Source organism: Heteronotia binoei, chromosome 14 (genome assembly GCF_032191835.1).
Source record: "Heteronotia binoei isolate CCM8104 ecotype False Entrance Well chromosome 14, APGP_CSIRO_Hbin_v1, whole genome shotgun sequence".
In the NCBI taxonomy this organism is placed as follows: domain Eukaryota; kingdom Metazoa; phylum Chordata; class Lepidosauria; order Squamata; family Gekkonidae; genus Heteronotia; species Heteronotia binoei.
Window position 1 is genome coordinate 46,393,594 of NC_083236.1, and position 20,512 is coordinate 46,414,105.

At 44.1% G+C, this 20,512-nt stretch overlaps 1 pseudogene; it reads left to right on the forward strand.

Moving 5' to 3' along the window:
- The first annotated feature begins 266 nt into the window (after window positions 1-266).
- LOC132582305 (uncharacterized) overlaps window positions 267-20,512 on the forward strand; it is a 38,227-nt pseudogene continuing 17,981 nt past the window's right edge.

Below are 20,512 nucleotides of genomic sequence, written 5' to 3' on the forward strand. Positions count from 1 at the left end.
GAAGAAAGCACTAGGGTAGCTCAGTCAGTAAAGGGAAAGAAAAACAGAGGGGAAAATCCTCCCTCTGAGGGAGGGAAGTGGCTGGGGCCATCACATCATCATATTCTCTCCCTGCCTCCCATTTAATCTTCATTTTTCTGATGTCCTGTTCAATTGTGTGTTTCTGGAATGTAGTCAATGAGCATGTTCCACAAGAACTAAGTAAATCATGCAAGCCTGGGCGGAGTAACGGGGGAATATAAATTTGACTGCACATACCAGGGAATTCACAAGTCAGGCAATGGCAGACAAGGCAGCAATGCTGAATGCAAGAAGCGTCCTGGTGACTGGATCCAACCGGGGCATCGGCTTGGAGTTTATCAGGCAGCTGTCTGAGAAAAGCAACCGGCCAGAGTGGATTTTTGCAACCTGCCGGGACCCGGAGGGACCTCGTGCACAGGTGAGCCCTTGAGTGGAATCTGGGCTATGGCATTAATAAGAGAATCCTGGATGCCATGGCGTCCAGAAGGACAAAGGTGCAAAGTCTTTGGTGAGTTTTGTTCTTAAACTTCTGAATAGCAGGGCAGATGAGGATAATTGCAAGATCTCTTAAAAGGCCAGTTGTGTGTGCTTAAAGAACTGTCAAGTCACACCAACATATGGTGACCAATGTTGCCTCTAAGCTGCAGAGCCTTTTGAGTAAAAATTCTACTTTGTGAGCTACTGGTATTAAAGGCGTGAGCAACTGGCATTAAAGTTGTGAGCTACTGCATAAATTATTGTGCCATTTTTCCTGCGCTAAGACAAAAATGAGCTAAGACAAAAATGTATGAGCTGGCGGCTAAAAATCTGTGAGCTAGCTCACACTAATTCAGTTTTTTAGCCTCCGGCTCACACATTTTTGTCTTAGTGCAGGAAACATGACCCCAGAGCAAGCTAATTGCAGTAACTCACAACTTTAATGTCAGTAGCTCACAAAGCGGAATTTTGCTCACAAGGCTCCACAGCTTAGAGGGAGCACTGCACTGCACCCCAATGAGGTCCCTGTCCCCCACAGGCTCCATCCAGGAGTTTCCTAACCTGGATCTGGGAACCTTGACCCCCCCATCCCCCCACCAGAGCCCAGGGGGGACCTGGCAACCCTACATGGAAGCTTGCTGGATGACCTTGGGGTAGTCACTCTCTCTCAGGTTAAGGTACCTCAGAGGACTGCCACAAGGATATAATGCACAAGGATAAAAAAAATCCAATGTTGTACAGTGCTTTGGGTTCTCTTTAGGGAGAAACACGGGGTATAAATACAAACAAACACAGGAAACTGCTTTATACTGAACAGACCAGAAGTCCATCAAGATTAGTATTGGCTATTCAGACTGCAGTTCCCCAAGGTCTCAGGTTGATGTCATTCACATTCTTTTACTTGGAGTTGGAAGGGATTAAACCTGGGACCTTCTGCATGTCGATCAGATGCTCTACCACTAAGCAATGGCTCTTCTCCAAGCGGAAACAATGAGCCAGGGATGGAATGAAAGCCCCAGCTTCAGTTTGAGAGGCAACACAGAGCAAACCCTCCCATGTGAAAGTAGCTGTATCTTGAATAATCCTTCTTGGATTCCCTAATCTGAGCAGGATGCTCTATACAGGTTGAATTGACTGCTGTATCTATTTATTCAAATCTCTGACCTCCTTTACCATTGGGTTTGCCTAATTCTGGTTGTTTATGATGGGACTCGTGCCTAACCGTTGTACATCAATTTCTTAATTTTCCCCTTACATTGAGAATTTACACTGGAAATACTTGCAGTGTCATTCACACCAAGCTTGGACTCCCTCTCTCCTTCCCCTGTAAACCCCTTCCCTTCCTCAGTGGAATAGGCAGGGGTGGAATTCTAGCAGGAGCTTCTTTGCATATTAGGCCACACACCCCCGATGTAGCCAATCCTCCACGAGCGTACAAAAAAGAGCCTTGTAAGCTCTTGGAAGATTGGCTACATTTGGGGTGTGTGGCCTAATGTGCAGAGGAGCTCCTGCTAGAATTCCACCCCTGGGAACAGGCTTCCTCGGGAGGTGGTGGGCTCTCCTTGGAGGTCTTCAAGCAGAGGCTAGATGGCCATCTGACAGCAAGGCTGATTCTGTGAATTTAGAAGAAGAAGAAGAAGATATTGGATTTATATCCCGCCCTCCACTCCGAAGAGTCTCAGAGCAGTTCACAATCTCCTTTACCTTCCTCCCCCACAACAGTCACCCTGTGAGGTGGGTGGGGCTGGAGAGGGCTCTCACAGCAGCTGCCCTTTCAAGAACAACCTCTGCCAGAGCTATGGCTGACCCAAGGCCATGCTAGCAGGTGCAAGTGGAGGAGTGGGGAATCAAACCCGGTTCTCCCAGATAAGAGTCCGCACACTTAACCACTACACCAAACCGGCAGTTCATGAGAGGGAGGCCAGGAAGGATTGCATCAGTGCATAGTTCTCATGGCCCTTTCAGCCCAGGGAAATGCTGATCATCACTTTTGGGTCAGGAAGCAATTTTTTCTCCTGGCCTATATGGCCAGGGATCCTGGAGGGGTTTTTCTTGCCATCTTCTGGACATGGAACAGGGGTCACTGGGGATGTGTGTGTGAGGAGGTATTCATGAACTTCCTGCATTGTGCAGGGGGTTGGACTAGATGATGGGACCCTTGCACTCTATGATTCCCAGCATGATTTCCCCCTTGCGTATGTATCTGAAGAAGCAAGCTGTGAATGGCTCACAAAAGCTCGTATTGAAATCTGTGTTGTCAGTCATTGAGGTGACTATAGACTTCTATTTTTATTTTGCTGTGACTGACTAGCATGGTTGTCCCTCTGCAATCTGTTTGCTGCAGGACGCTTATTATGCAACCATTTCATTGCAATAGATGCATTCCTTCTGAACATAGTACCCAGGAGGGACTGCACCTCCTCCTACCTCCTTTCCAATATTATCTCAACTGAACCCATTGTCCAGACTCCCTCTTGTGTCACAAGTCTCTGGATTTGCTTTTCTTTTTAGGAGCTGAGGAATTTGGCTGCCAAGCACCAGGGGATTGAAATCATCCAACTGGGTATGTGCCAAGCAGTCTAATTTTCTACTTCTCCCACTGATATAAACAGGAGCTGAGATTCAGGGCTGTTTCACAAGAAGTGAAAATTTCATTTTTACACACTCTGTCTTATACTGGCTCAGACACCTTCACCAGCAGTGTCTCCTGACTGGCAACGGGCTCTCTGCCAGAAGTCTTTCTTAACACTTTTATGCTGGAGCCTTTTAAACAAAGATGTCAGATTTGAACCCAGAGCATATACAGTATTCTGAACTGTGGCCCCTCTTGAACACACACACGGACCTGCCTTATACTGCACCAGACCATCACATCAAGGTCAATTTTGTCTACTCAGACTGACAGTGGCTCTCCAGCGTCTCAGGCTGAGGTTTATCACATCACTTGCTCCCTGATCCTTTCAGCTGGAAATGTTGGGGATTGAACCTGGGACCTTCTGCATGCCAAGCAGATGCTCTGCCCCTCAGCAACAACTCCTCCCCTAAAGTTAGTGTTGTCTGCTCAGATTGGCAGTAGCTCTCCAGGGTCTCAGATGGAGATCTTTCACATCACTTTCTCCCTGATCCTTTTAACTGAAGATTGCAAGAACTGAAGCTTCTGCATGCCAAGCAGATGCTCTACCACTGAGCCATTGGGCGTTTTCACACTGACCTTAATCGGCAGCGACGTCCCTCTTCACCGCGCAGGATCTGCGTGGATTTCGCACCAATTGCTGCGGAGCACCCGGAAGAGCCGCAAAGTCCCGCGGCTTTTGCGGCGCAAATGTAAACCACCAAAAACCAGTTTACATTTGCGCCGCAAAAGCCGCGGGACTTTGCGGCTCTTCCGGGTGCTCCGCAGCAATTGGTGCGAAATCCACGCAGATCCTGCGCGATGAAGAGGGACGTCACTGCCGATTAAGGTCAGTGCGAAAACGCCCATTGTCTTTCTTCTAGGAAAACAGGAATGAAAGGTATTTCAGCAATCAAAGAATAATGTGAAAAAAGTTCCACTTTTCTCCTTTACAAAGAGTTCAAAGCACCTGTTGGCACACTCGTATGCAGAGTTACTCCTAAGTCAACTGAAATCAGTGGGGTTAGATTCGAGTAACTCCTTATTATAGGATTGCACAATATTCTTAGGAATGCATTAAGTAAGAGTTGAGATTATCATTAAAATAATCTTCCTCTCTTCCCTTCCTTTTTCTTTGCTATTGGGTATTGTAAAAAAATGTAGATTGCAAAAGTTGTAACATAAAGCAAAGAATGTGCAATGAAAATATGGCTAAATAGTGTGGGGGGGAGGTGAATCCCTCTACTGCAGCATCCCTTCTTTTTTTTTACAGGATAATCTCTTTTAATCAGAAGAGGCTGTCAGTTTGCACTTCAAAAGTTCTTGGTGGGGGGTGGCAGCACAGAGCACATATACTATAGAGACAGGACAGGACAGAGACCCACAACACAAGTTCTGGGCTGGGCATGGGTCACTTTTTGCTTTAAACTTCTCTTCACTGTTGCAGAAGTGAACGACGCTTCCAGCATCCAGGCTGCTGCAGCCAGAGTCACGAAACAGCTGCAAGGAGCCGGGCTGAATCTTCTGATCAACAATGCTGGGATTCTGAGGCCAAGCACTCTGGAATCAGAGACACCAGAAGTCATGGCTGAGGTGTACAAAAACAACGTGATAGGGCCCATGCTGGTGACCAAGGTGAGGGTATCCCAGGAGCCTTTGCTTTACAAAAACGTTGAGAGCCTGCGATGATGGAATTATTTGGTAGGATCACCGCCTCTTTTTCACACAAAGACTTTAAGAGAAACATAACAATTCATGGCTGTGATGCTGAGAAATGGGGGAAACCTGCACCCATTGCACAAGAATGATAAATAGCTGCCCTAGGGATGATCTCATTGCCACCCCAATGCTAGAGTTGCCAGGTCCCCCCAGTCATCAGAGGGAGCTGGGGGATGGAGTTGCCAGATCCATATTGGGAAGTTCCTGAAGATTTGGGAATGGAGCATGATAAGGACAGGGACCTAAGTGGGGTACAGTGCCATGGAGTCCACCCGTCAAATAGGGCTGCTAAGCTCCCGCTATGGATGAGGAATCCCCCCAGTCTGAAAGCCCCCAACCTGCCAGCAGGGATCCCTACACCTGAAGAGCCCCATTGCCACATGCCATCCCCGGCATGATGACATCACCTGGAAGTGACGTAATTGTGCCAGGGATGTCATGCCAGGAATGCTCTAGACTAGAAGAAGAAGACATTGGATTTATATCCTGTCCTCCACTCTGAATCTCAGAGTGGCTCACAATCTCCTTTATCTTCCTTCCCCACAACAAACACCCTATGAGGTGGGTGGGGCTGAGAGGGCTCTCACAGAAGCTGCCCTTTCAAGGACAAGCTCTGCGTGAAATATGGCTGACCCACGGCCATTCCAGCAGCTGCAAATGGAGGAGTGGGGAATCAAACCTGGTTCTCCCAGATAAGAGTCCACTCACTTAACCACTGCACCAAACTGGCTCTCTAGGACTTGAGGTAAAAACTCTATGGTACCATAGAGTTTTATCACAAGTCCTTGAGCATCCTCGGCACAATGAAGTCACTTCTGGGTGATGTCATCACACTGTGCATACAAAGTGCACAAGAAAGAACAGTCCCTCACCACAGCAGCAGAGGGACTTGGGGACCCTACCTTCAAAGCATCCATTTTCTCCAGGGAACTGACCTTTGTAGTTCTGGAGATGAGGCGTAATTCCAGGGGATCCCCAAGTCCCACCTAGAAGCTGGAATCCCTGTTAATTGAGCAGCACTTGTTGTTCTGTGGCTTCAGCCTAGCCTTTCTCACAGACCGCGTGGCTGCCCTTCATTCTTCCCTCTCCTTCTCCAGGCATTCCTGCCTTTGCTGAGGAAGGCGTCTCAGGAAAGCCCCCAGAAAGGGATGAGCTGCAGCAAAGCTGCCGTTGTCAACATCTCCAGTGAAGGAGGTTCCATTGCAAATCTCCTCATATGGCACATAGGACACTTCATCAATTACCGCTGCAGCAAGGTATGTACAGGTCTGGGGAGCAAATGGTGAAGCACTGGATCTGCTGACATCATAAAGATTAAGAATAAAGCATCTTTCCAAACCACATTGTTTCCTAATTTCTGGCCTAGCAGCTTCATGGATGTTAAAATACAGAATGCAAACGTGTTATGCAAGAAGAAGGGTAATTTAGTTTCGTTTATTCACAGCCTAAGCCAGCATTTAAAACAGTAAACTCATACAAAATTAAAACTGAATGACTATAAAATCATACATAAAAAAGCATAAAATACTGTTGAAAACTACAAATATAACAGAACATGGCAGTTACAGCAAACAGATTGGCAAAGGTGTTTAGCCATTTCCTGACTGAATTATATGAGTTTTCCTTATTCTTGTGGCAAGCCAGTCAAATTTTGTTAATTTGTATGTAACCTCAGGGTTCTTAACATCAAGAAGATTCTTAAGGAGTTGCAGTTTTTGACTACTGGTAAAAGGTATGGCTGTGGAAAATGGAAGTACTTCTCAATGATCATTATAAGCCTCACAGTCAAATATGACATGGACTAAAGATTCGATACCATCATTGCAGCAAGAAGAAGGGTAATAGTAGTAGTAGTAGTAGAAGAAGAAACTTGCTCAACTTTACAGTGAAAAGGCTCGTTTAGTATGTGCTAAGTTTGTGCTGCAAATGCAATAAAAGAACATCGAATAATTTCCCTTCACTTCCTATCGACTGGCAGCCATGTCATAGATCTGAATGCATCATTCATCTGCCTGTTTCTGGCATGTCTCCTTCCTAGGCTGCTCTGAACATGCTCAGCCGCTGCCAGGCCCTGGAACTTGAAGAAGACAAGATCCTGTGTGTTGCGTTACATCCTGGATGGGTGCAGACAGACATGGGAGGTTCAGTGGTAGGTTATTCATGGTGGAATTTGAGTGGATCAAAATTAATTTCTTAGTTTGGGCCTGTATCCAAATAGGCATTAAACTGACATATATAGGTGCCAGTTCAGCAACAAACATGCATCCTATCAGGTCCTTTTGTCCAGGACTTTCCAACAAGTTAAATGGTTTCCATCTGATGGTAACATTTTTCTGCCTTCAGAATCCCCTCTGTTGCATTATCAGCTTTCACAAGCCTGCTTCTCAGTCCTCTCAAAAAGCCATCTAAGATAATGGTCTTCAGCCTATGCTGAGACTGTGAATGCTATTAATTATTTCTAGGTTTTGCATTGCTTTGTTTATTATTGAGAGCCAGCTTGGTGTAGTGGTTAAGAGTGACAGGCTCTAATCTGGAGAAATGGGTTTGATTCCCCACTCTTTCACATGCAGCCAGTTGGGTCACCTTGGGTCAGTCACAGTTCTCTCAGAACTCTCCCAGTTCCCACCTACCTCACAGGGCATCTGTTGTGGGGATAGGAAGGGAGGGCAATTGTAAGCCACTCTGAGATTCCTTTGGGTAGTGAAGAGTGGGGTATAAAACCAACTCTTCTCCTCCTCCTCCTCTCTTTGGCTGTCATATGCTAGGTCAACCGCTTTTATACTTTTATACTTTGTCCAAATATGTTCAGGCTTGCTTTGAATGAACCTCCAGAGGAATGAAGTTCCATAAGCATAGAACAACCTTTTACAAATGCTTTTGTGTTTGCCTGTGGTATCTGAATGCCATACAAGAATGTTGTGGTTATAATATTGGTCAAACTTATTCATGTGTCATTCTCTCTCTCTCTCTCACTTATTTTCTCTCTTTTCCAGGGACAAGCTCCAATGACAGTGAATGCCAGTGTGGAGGCAATCTTGAACACCCTTGCCCACCTCTCTGAGAAAGACAGTGGCACTTTTGTGAACTGGGAAGGGACAGCTGTGCCTTGGTGAAAGATCAAAAAATCCTCCTTTACTGTTGTGCAGGAGGAACATCTCACCCATGTGTGGGGGGATTCTAATGCATAAGTAACCATGCCTTCATCTGCAATAAACTTTGCCATTACATACAGAAATCTTACATCTCTTTTCTCCTACCAATTGGTCTACGTGCGGGAAATTGGCTGCAAATTAAACACTGTTTCATTAGTGTGAGTGCATATATTGCTTATTATATTTGTATCCTTCCTTTCATACCAGTGTTGCATCCTCCAAACAAGTCATTGCAATTTAAATTCAGTACACAACACCACTGCTGTTTGCTCTACTGAAATGAAAACGGAACAGAGCATTTGTCCTCAAGACCACGCGAACAAAAGACCAGGTGCACAAGGGAAAGGCGAGTGGAAGGGAAGCGAAGAACAAGAAAATCAGCTTCCATGGTTAATTCCACACCATCACTTAAACTAGAATTGCCGCAATTTGTTCCCTCTATTTTTTATGCAGCATTCAGATGGCATCCTAAGCATCTGTCCTTTTCCAGACCTGATTTGTGCCTATTTTTCCTCTCTCACTCCAAATGTAATTGCAGCACCAGTGGGCCACATGTTGTCAAGTCAGCTGAATTCAATAACGAGTCCTTGGTTAAAACAAAGTTTCTAGTTTATTGAAAGCAGAAACGAAGACCATGATAACAATTGAAGGACTGAGGTACAGGAACATTAACCAAGCATTTAAGGTATAGATCAAAGGATTCCTACGGGCGGGGTACTCTAGGCAGTATATTTTCACACTAGGATGTTACTCCCTCGTTCTCCTGCCAAGGCCGTGGCGCTTCGCACTCCCACAGACACCCGGCTTGAGAAGGCTCCACAATCTTGTTCCCATATCAGCATTTCAAAGCAGACTACACAACAAAGGCATAGCTAAGAGGAGGGGGGGGGAAGGAGAGTTAGCTAGCAGCATTCGGTGTTCAATATGGGACCAGAATCCCTTGCTTCTGAACCAGAGTTAGAAAACATATTCATAGAAATACAGCAGACTTGACACATGTGGACAGTGAAAGTGCTATTGAGGCACCATTTGGCTGGTTTCCTATGCAATCCTCTACTATTGCCTCTGCTTTATTTAAAATTTTAATTTTTCTCATCTGTTTCCCCAGCATTCCTGAAAAGATGCTTTAATTGGGCCATGTGTATGTGTTTATCACAATCTCACTAATGATACTGCAATCATTGGAAATAATAATAATAATAATAATAAGATGAAGAAGCACAATTTACAGCAAACAGAAATAGATTAATTAAAGCTTCCCCTTTCCTCTCTTTCACTCCTATGAAAAGGAATGAATTAGGCCTATGCAAAGGGATACATAACGACTCATGGGGGCTGATCCTCCTTCCCACACACTCTTCTTCCCTCCTTTCCTTCCTCTACATTCTTTGCAGTTTCTCCCTTTCCCCTGCTTCCTTCCCTCCCCTAGGGCCCATTCCTTCCCATTTGCTCTGTTTTTCTTTCTTCACCCCCACTACTCTAATTTCATCAACTGACCTTCTAGTCTCTTCTGTCTTGACTCATCCTGCCTCCCAATTTACCTCCAGTTTCTGAAATGAAACAACAGCAGTGATTCTGGATTATCTAAGAATTCATAGTTGCCTGCAAGTCAAAATGGCTGCCAATATCTCATTAGTTAATCTGACTAAATCTTGGCATTTTAAAACTTTAAAAAAATCTTTCATATCTTCCTTTTACAAAGATTTAGTCTTTTTTTTTTTTTAAACCCCACAAAGGTATACAAAAAATTAGTTTTATCAAATTCTGAACCTGGCCTCAGAATGCAAATCCACACAATGGGGCCAGGAACAAACAGGAGATATATTTCTACAAACATGTGGGAGCCCCAAGATTTTTTCTCTCTAAAAAATTAGGCCAGCAGAGATGGCACATCCTGCCTGGAGGATGCAGTGATAGCCTGCACACAACACACACACACACACACAAAATACAAAAAAAAAATCTGATTGGCTGGAAAGCAAAAATGTTGGCGCCAGAAATGTATTTCCCTTTGGAATGAAAGTTAATGAAAACAAATGCAAACAATTAAAATGAACTGAGGTAATAACAAAAGCATCTAGTACCAGTCGCACAGTCGAGTTTGACTCTTTGTGACCCCATGTACAAAGTCACGCCAGGCCCTCCTGTCTTCCACCATCCTCCAAAGTCTGCTCAAATTCGTGTTTGTTACATCAGTAACACTGTCCAGCCATCTCATCTTTTGCCGACCCCTTCTTCTTTTGCCTTCTGTCTTTCCTAGCATCAAATCTTCTCCAGAGAGTGCTCCCTTCTCATTTGGTGGCCAAAGTATTTGAGCTTCAGCTTCAGCATCTGACCTTCCAGAAAACAGTCTGGGTTGATTTCCCTTAGGACTGACTGATTTGATCTTCTTGCAGTCCAAGGGACTCTCAAGAGTCTTCTCCAGCACCACAGCTCAAAAGCATCTATTCTTCTGCGCTCGGCCTTCCTTATGGTCCAGCTCTCACAGCTGTACATTACTACTGGGAATACCATTGCTTTGACCATACAGACTTTTGTTGGCAGGGTGATGTCTCTACTTTTTATTATACTGCCTAGGTTCACCATAGCTGTCCTCCCAAGGAGCAAACGTCTTTCAATTTCATGGCTACAGTCACCATCTGCAGTGATCTTGGATCCCAGAAACATGAAGTCTGTCACTACTTGCATGTCTTCCCCTTCTATTTGCCAAGGTTTGATGAAGCCAGATGCCATGATCTTAGTTTTTTTGATGTCGAGTTTCAAGCCTACTTTTGCAGCATTGGACTGTTCTTTCACCATCAGACACATCCACAGCTGAGCGTCCCTTTGGCTTTGGCCCAGCTGCTTCACTCTTTCTGTGGTTACTTGAATGCTCTTCCCAGTAGCATATTGGGCACCTTCTGACCTGAGGGGCTCATCTTCCAGCGCCATATCTTTTAGCCTTTTGTTTCTGTTCATGCGGTTTTCTTGGGAAGAATACTGGAGTGGTTTGCCATTTCCTTCTCCAATGGATCTCATTTAGACTGGATTCTCAGCTGTGGCTAATATGGGGGCTAATAAAGCTAAAGGTAGTCCCCTGTGCAAGCACCAGTTGTTTTCGACTCTGGGGTGACGTTGCTTTCACAACGTTTTCACAACAGACTTTTTATGGGGTGGTTTGTTATTCCTTCCCCAGTTATCTACACTTTCCCCCAGCAAGCTGGGTACTCATTTTACCGACCTCGGACGGACGGAAGGCTGAGTCAACCTTGAGCCAGCTACCTGAACCAGCTTCCACTGGGATCGAACTCAGGTCATGAGCAGAGGGCTCTGACTGCAGTACTGCAGCTTTACCACTCTGCACCATGGGGCTCTACTATGCGGGGGGGGGGGGGCTAATAGGCATTTATAAATCTAGTGAACAAAACCCTCAAAGTTTGGTCTTTTCTCAGACTCTGTCATTGTCCTTGATTCTTCCCCCTCCTTTTCTAGTCTTTCCTGCCCTTGGTGCTGAAGGCATTGCAGAAGAGTCCCCTGGAAAGGATAAAAACCAGCAAAGTCATCACTGTTAATGTGTGCCGTGAAGGAAGCTCCATTACCAATGAAGATTGTTTTAGGTGGGTAACCATGCTGCTCTGCTGCAGAAGAACAAGATTTGAGTCCAGCAGCAGTTTACAAATCAACAAGATTCCCAAGATATAAGCTTTCAAGAGACAGAGCTCCCTTCGTCAGCTATATTCTAGAAACCTTGTTAGTCTTTAAGGTGCTACTGGGCTTAAATCTTGTTCTTCTATCACTAATGATTATACATGTTATCTTGGACATTTTCCTAATTATCTTTGCAGCATGATGGGGACATAACAGTGGCACAAACATAGATGGGTTGGCTTTGTGAATGCCGCTAGAACCACATATAACGTGTCTTCTACCTAGTGTTGCCCACCTCCAAGAGGTTAATCAAAAAAGAGAATCACAATTGGAATAGGTAAATAAATGAATACATTGAACCATGAACACAAACTATGCAAAAATATGAACTGAATAAACTGAATGAATTAACAATATTGTGAAGTTATATTATTTCATGCTTTTCAGAGTAATAATTATACACACATATATGCAACAATGGTATTACTGAACACATGAAATGAACAGAATAAAGCTGCTAATAGCACCCGAGACGAACATTACGAAACATTCATAAGCATGTGACAATCCAGGTATAGTAGCACTAACTCCTGCAAAGGATATATATGTTCAAACTGCAATTCTGATAATATGTCAATTGACACATCCACAGGTAATTCAACACAAAATGTGTCACAAAGTACAGACTGGATGATCCACCTCCCCAAAATATTTATCTCCTGGGATCACAATGGATCTCCAGATGACAGAGAAGATGATGATGATGATGATGATGATATTGGATTTATATCCCGTCCTCCACTCCGAATCTCAGAGCGGCTCACAATCAGTTTGCCCTGGAGAAAATGGACACTTTGAACGGTGGACTCTATGGCACTATTTCCCACTGAAGTCTCTCTTCTCCCCCATATCCTGTCCCCCTCATTCTCCATCCCCCAATATCTCCAGGTATTTCCCAACTCAGAGCTGGCAAAGCTATTTTTACCCCATCATCATCAAATCCTATTCCCTAGTCTGTGGCAGCACCTTCTGCATTAGGTAGTCTCAATCGTTCCACTAAAAACTAAATTAAAGAAAAATAATCTGTGCCTAGGGAGATCATCAAACAACAGCTCTTAATAATAGAAGGGCTTCTTTTGATTTATAGAACTGAATGTATTATTAATCTCCCAGCTGCTGGCACGTTTCCTTTCTAGGCTGTTCTGAACATGCTCACGTTGCACTCGTCTCTGGGATTGCTGATGAGATCCTGTTCATTCCAATCTATCCTGGATGGCTGCAGAAGATGCAAGCAATGCATTGGTAAGTGTTTCATATCACAGTATTATCCCCACCGCCACACGTAATCCAAATATTTTGGGCTCACATCCAAGAAGGACTAAGAATGGATAATACATTAATTAACATTTTTTTTGGTATTTCTAAACTAGTTTAAATTATCCCTGATAATTAAAAAAGATAAGAATTTGCTCTCTCGGTCAAACTCTTTAATCTATATGTTGGTCACAGGCAATTAAAATATTTTAGGCCTACATCCAGCCAAAGCACAGGAAGGATAATAAATTAATTAACTTTTTGGGATTTCCAAAATGTTTTATATAATCCCTGATAATTAAAAACAAATAATAAGTTTTCTTCCTGGATCAGACTGAAAGCTACAGTTTGGCCACAATCACAATCACATCAAATATTTTCTTCATTTATACTCCACCTATCTCCCCAATGGGGATGCAAAGGGGCTTACATTGTTCTCCTCTCTTCTGGAGCCAGTTTGGTGTAGTGGTTAAGAGCAGCAGACTCTAACCTGAGTCTGAGTTTGATTCCCCACTCCTCCACATGCAGCCAGCTGGGTGACCGTGAATCAGTCACAAGTTCTCTTAGTGCTGTTTTTTCAAGAGCAGATCTCTCAGAGCTCTCTCAGTCTGACCTACCTCACAGGGTGTCTGTTGTGGGGAGGGGAAGGGAAAGGAGATTGTAAACTCTGAGTGAAGACTTCTGACATGCGCCTGCCATTTTTTTATATAGCCATTTGATTGCGTTACAACGCTATTCCAAAACAGTGCCATTTTGATATTTCAAATGACTTGGTTCTTTAGTACCCTAGAAGTCATTTTGGTGTAGAGCCAGTTTGATGTAATGGTTAAATGTGCAGACTCTTATCTGGAAGAACCAGGTTTGAGTCCCCACTCCTCCACTTGCACCTGCTGGAATGGCCTTGGGTCAGCCATAGCTCTGGCAGAGGTTGTCCTTGAAAGAACAGCTGCTGTGAGAGTCCTCTCAGCCCCACCCACCTCACAGGGTGTCTGTTGTGGGGGAAGAAGATAAAGGAGATTGTGAGCCACTCTGAGACTCTGAGATTCAGAGTGGAGGGTGGGATATAAATCCAATATCATCGTCGTCGTCGTCATCATAATCATCTTTTAAATCAAACGTAGTGAAATGTATACATGAATTTTAATGAATTATAATGAAAGGAACATGAACTTAATTTGCCACAGAGAATACTTTTTTCATGGAATGACCCTAGCTGCCATGGCAGGTCATGGACCTGCAATGCCGGTGATTTATGAGAAGTTTGTGCAAGCTGGAGAATCTCAAACATCTAACACTACTCCAACTTTAAATATCTAATCAAGGATGCCATGAAATAGTGGCAGTCCTTTTGGGGGGGGGGGGGAATCTCGCGAGCATTACTATTCATCCATGAGGATCAGAGAATCACCAACATCACTGTGAACTGGCCAATGAGGGCTGATTTGGCCTGGCAGTGACAAATCAGGATGGGAGTGCCTGCTGTCATCATACTCTGCACGAATAGAACAGAACAATGGGAAGAAGGGACAGGTATGGCATGAGCAGGAAATGTTAGCTTTACTGGCCATTTGGGGTGAGGAGAAGGTACAGAGGGTACTCACTGCTAGCCACAAGAACATAGATGTTTTCAAGAGAAGAGAAATGCATGCCCAGGGCCACAAGAGGTCGGCTGTAGAGTGCCACACGAAAACAAAGGCCATGCGTTCCGACTATTGAAAATGCATTAATCATAACACGAAGACTAGAAGATCCCCAGTGTTCTGCATTCACTATGCTGAGCTGGACCGCATCCTTAGAGAAGACAGGTTTGTGCATCCACCAACAATCAAGAAAAGCTATAAGATGAGGTTCGTTAAGGCTAATAACATCCCTTCAGCTTTACCTCAGACCAATAAAATTCTTGAATTTCAATCAACAGGAAGGACAATTAAGCAACAGTGCAGCTGTTTCCAGACCTTCTTAACTGTATTGGAAATCCTAATAACAGGGCTCTCTCTTTCCCCTTTCTCCCATCCTTAGGGCATGCTAATCTTTGCACAGAGCTCTCCCCCTTCGAGATTTGCCAGGGCTTGTCTGGTCTGAAGCTTGCAAAGATTCTATCAAACTCTCTTGAACATAATATCCTGTGTAAACTCTGGGTCAGTGTAAAGGGACACTGCTAGGAGGCTGGAGCTCTTGTCCCATACAGTGGTCAGAGAAAGCCTGTCTAAAAATGCATGGCTTACTGGCAATTCTTCCTTCCTCTGTTTTATAAACTTATTGTTACCTCCTGGCATACAAATCTCCTCCACAATTGACATAAAAGCATCTGCAGGAAACACAATTGTGTGTGTATAGATGGCTAGAGGAGATAGAGATTTGTTTACTTTAGAAAACAAAGTTTCGTAGTGTCGTGGACAGTTGTGTAATACAGGAGTAGAGCCAAAGCCTTCTTACAGAAGCCAAACAACTTGTGTAAACTTGCGTGGAGGAAGAACAGAAGTCTGTAGCCAGCGGGACTAGGCAGGCCCAAGTCTTCATTAGTAAGCAACAGGCAGATGCTTTCTGGAAATGCTGAATGCGCAGAGCCAGGGCTTTTTTTGTAGGAGGAACTCCTTTGCATATTAGGCATATTGATGTAGCCAAGCCTCCTGGAGCTTGCAGTAGGCCCTGTACTAAGAGCGCTGCAAGCTCTTGGAGGATTGGGTACATAAAAGGGGTGTGGCCTAATATGCAAAGGAGTTTCTGCTACCAAAAAAAGCCCTGAGCAGAGCATTTTGGTGACTGGATCCAAACAGGGCATTGGCTTGGAGTTTGTCAGGCGGCTATCAGGGAAAGACAACCAGCTGGAATGGATCTCACCTGTTGGGACCACATGTCCAGGTGAGCCCCAGGGTGGTGCTGAGTTTATCCTGGGGTGTGGGCTGGAAGAGGGAAATTCCTTTTGATGCCAAAGATATTATGCCAAAGGTTACGGAAGAAAATTTTATCAAAGGAGTGAGGGGGAAACACCTTCACCGGTTATCAAAGGGAGAATAATTTGCATGGATGTGTCTCAGAGAACATGTGTGTTTTATGTGCTGTCAAGTTGCTTCCAACTTATTAAAACATTATGAACTAATGACCTCCAAAACTTCCTATCATTAACCGCCTTGAGAGGACATAGGTACTCAGGGCTTTTTTTTTTTAAAGCCCTGCAGGAACAATTTGTATATTAGGCCACACCCCTGATGTCACCATCATTTTGCACAGAGCTTTTTTGTAGATAAAAAGCCCAGCAGGAGCTCATTTGCATATCAGGCCACACCTCCTGATGTCAAGTCAGCCAGAACGGTGTTCCTGTGCATTCCTGCTCAAAAAAAGCCCCAGAGGTACTGATTGTGTAGACTGCAGGGACAATACTAGTGAATAATCATTACTGGGTTGGGAAATGCCTGGAGAGTTGGGAGGTGGGGCCTGGCTGGGCAGGGCAGGTGGGGAGGTGGGGAGGGACTTCAGTAGGGTATACTGTCATACAATTCCATACAGTAGCTGATACTACTCAGATCTGTAGCTACAAGGCTGCTCTCACCAGGCAACACCTCCTCCCCAATTTGTCCAGACTGATTCTGCCATGTCTGCTCTGGTAGGAGAGACGGAAGGGGGGGGAATCATTTTGTAGGTAAAAGCTGTTTTCATTTTCCACTAGCTGTCAGCTTCTAGCTGGAGATGTTGTAGCAGAAACCCCTGCAGTAGGCAATTGATGGTTGGTTCAGTGACAGATGAGGCCTGAGGCAGGATCAGGAAAACGGCTTTCTCTTTATTGAAATAACATGCGCATGGATCAGGACCATGTGGCTCATGCCAAAAGGTATGGGTCTGACCCCGATTACAGAAAGAACACAAGGTTTTATACTGCTTAAAGTGATACATCAGCAAAATCAGGCAAACTAGAAATATGTCAAGACACAGGCGGAACACAATTGGGCCTTTTCGGTACTTTCCATACATGGCATTACATGGCAGCATTATTTGCAGTCATAAGAGAAGCTTAACTGCAGCTTTCCGGTTTAGTAAACAACTTTCTTTGGGATTCTCCAGGAATCATCTCCCGGGATGCAATTACATATACTCATGTTTCATCAAGCTGCATGTTGTAGCATCAGTTTGCTAGCTAGCTATCCACAGTCTCATTTTCTGGGGTCCTTTGGGACTTCCCAAGCAATGAAGCAAGGCCAGCTTTTCACAACACAACAGACATATTTCACATCACTTGAAGTGCCTTTTACACTGCCCTTCAAGCGAGCTTATTTGCTTCCATTTGGCTCAACCAGTTTGATCTCACCCAGTTACTTATCAATTACCTATCGATAGCCAATTTTTATTTTGATCCTTAATTAACACCCACCACAATGTGAATTGACCACCATTGTCATTACCATTTCTAAAAGGTTGTTGGGTGAGGCTGAGACTATGCTAAAAGAGAAAACTTTCTTAAAAACAAATGAAGGTGATCGTTTTGAGCCATCCAAACATCCAAAGTATTCCACAACTCAAGTAACATTTATATTAAGTTTCCTATAAACATTTGTTTGCGAGTCTTGACCTGGAATAGACACATTGGCCACTCAGCCAAAACAAAACAAGAGCATTTTAGAGAAATTTAAAAATGACTAGGGAAAGTTTCAAAAATACATTGAAAAAAATGGAACATTAAAGGACATTTGGTGATCTTTGACAATGGTTAATTTTTAAAGAAACGATATATGGATTACAGGTTAAAAAAATATGATTATTGGATTATAACTTTTTCTTTTTTCCCCAATGATTAAGAAGAAATACCATGAAGATGGATTATAATTATACCTTTGGGTTTTTCAGAGAAAGATTCTTTAATAGATAGAGTTTATTACCTTGTAACAAATTAGATTAAATAGTAATACGGGGACGTTTGCTAAGGGGGCATGCACTGCTGGGAGGGGGTGGGGAAAATGTTATATGTGTGCACTAACATTTAATGACACATTATTACAATATATTACATTACAATAAATTGTTTTAAACACAAGGGCAGCTTCTCCATTCCTTTGCACAGCCTGATCCGCTTAACAGGTTTCCTTGGAAGTAAGCTCCATCATGTCAAATTGCCCCCTGACTGCCCCCTCAAGAAAAGATTCCTGGCTGCAGTGCTGGTGCTGCTATATGCGTGATTGTAGGAGTTTGAAAAAAGGGCTGTTGTGAGTGGATACATTAGGGGGCTGTGTGTAGAGCCCAGTACAGAGGTGATAGTTCATTTCAGGGATGTCTTGTCAGGTGTGTGCCCCTGGGCTGTATGCTCAGCCAGAAGCCCAGTGTCTCAAGCTGGGGCCACCTGCTAAATCACTCAATTCTCCAGAATCAAACTTTGTTTAATACCCAGAATTAAGTTTTGTTGGTCTTAAAGGTGCCATTGGACTTCATTCTCACATGAACAAAGGTGGAGATCACACGAGAAATTTGGCCCGACCTAGCCATGCCTCACCTCTGGATTTAATGTGTGAGATCACATGTGTACATCTGCACACACACACACCCCAGTCCTGCCCGTACTCATCCCATTTTATGATGGGCTGGGACTGGCTTAAATAGCTACTGGGAACTTCCCGGTAGCGAATCTCTAAAGTGCATGCAGAGCGCATTTCCCAGATGTCTTACTGGCCAGGGCATGTGATGCACTCACCCTGCATGTGCACAAGCAGTCTGAATGCTCCTCTTGTGCATGTGCAGCCTGTGCCTCCCCTGGCAGCAGGGCGGGGGCTATGTGATTGTGGCAGCATGCATCGAAGAGCACCAGGATACTGCTGTGCCAAATTCCCAGTGTGACCCCACCCAAAGTATGACTCTAGTGGCACCTTTAAGACCCAAAAAGTTGAATTATGGGTATGAGCTTTCCCATGCAAGTGCTCTTCATCAGAACTACATTAGTTCTCACAATTGTTTGTTAGCGCTTGCAATTGTACGTTGATTTGCTGCCTTTCACAGGTCTTACCTACCACTTTAATTCAATCTTAGCTATACTTATCACCCAGTTACTTATGCATCTTGAGTCTAACTAGCGCTTCCTGGAAACTAACGTCCCCACATCCTCTCCCGACCAATATGTAAGGCCTGAGGAAGTCAGTTTCAACGTATCTGAAGAAGTGTGCCATTCACAGATCTTACCAACCACCTTAATCCAGTCTCAGCTACAATCACCCAGTACTTATGCAGCTTGACTCTAACTGGCCCTTCCTGACATCCGCCCGTCCTATAATGGCTGAAGAAATTCTGTTTCACCTGTATCTGAGGAAGTGTGCTTGTACACAAAAGCTTATACCCGGAATAAAACTTTGTTGGTCTTAAAGGTGTCACTGGACTCAAACTTTGTTCAGTTGCTTCTGATCAACACGGCTACCCACATGAACCCATAGTCTTTTGTAAGTATGGTATGAAGTATGATTGCGCAGCTGAACAAAGTTTGGCACTTATTTTGTGGCAGAAAACTACACAATAGCTTTCCTGCTTGGCTGCATACTATTCATTGTTGAGACAAGTAGCCACTTCTTCATGGAATTCCATCTATTCACCCAGAAGATTAGATATCTAAAGAGTATATATATTTATATTTCTAAAGGAAGAATGTAGCATGCAACACTTAAATTACAATAATGTGGCTGGGATACTACCAAGCACCACTGTTGAAAGGAAAGCAAACGTGCACCTATTGTGTGAAATAGCTAAAATGTGATTGACTTCGGGTGAGATTTGGCCCAACCTAGCCACGCCTCCTCTCTAGATATAATGTGTGCAATCACACATACACATCTACCCCAAGTCCCACCCATACTTACCTCATTTTAGGATGGGGTGGGACCGGAATAGCTTCTGGGAACTTCCTGGTAGCAAATCCCTAAAGCGCATGTAAGGCATATTTCCTGGCTGTTTGAAAGGCCTGGGCATGCGATGCATCCGCCCCGCATGTGTGCAAGCAGTCTGAATGCTCCTGTTGTGCATGTGCAGCCTGTGTCTCTCCCAGCAGCAGGATGGGGCCTGTGTCATTGCAGTAGCACGCATTGAAGAGCACTGGCTTTTTCAAAGCTGGGATACTGCCATGCCAAATTCCCAGTGTGATCCCACCCTTTGAATTATTGTGTTGGAAGACCATCATTTATCCTGCCCCCCCCCCCCCCCAAATCAATATCTCATCTGCTTCTCTTCCTTTTTATCCTTGGCTGCTTTTCAGGACATCTATGCACCTAATGGTGTTTGCAAGAAAAAGAACTGTTCAATGTAAATAACAGGAAATGTGTGATTCTGAAAAGGGTGTTGCTGGATTTTTTTTTTAAATGAAAAAACAGGGACAGGGAGAAAGACTAAGCAACCAAAAAACAGCAGATATCTCCCTTGTTCAATGAAAACAATGTACTTTATTACAGAACCCCATGAAAAATACACAAAGCACTAGTAATTCTAATGAGGAAAAATCAAAACGTTATAACACAGACACTGTTGCCAATACAATGGTCAGAATAACAAAAACCAAACCACCAAGTTCCAATACAATTCCAGGCTTCCAAGGAATATGCAAAGAATGTTCAATACTCAAGAGCAGTAC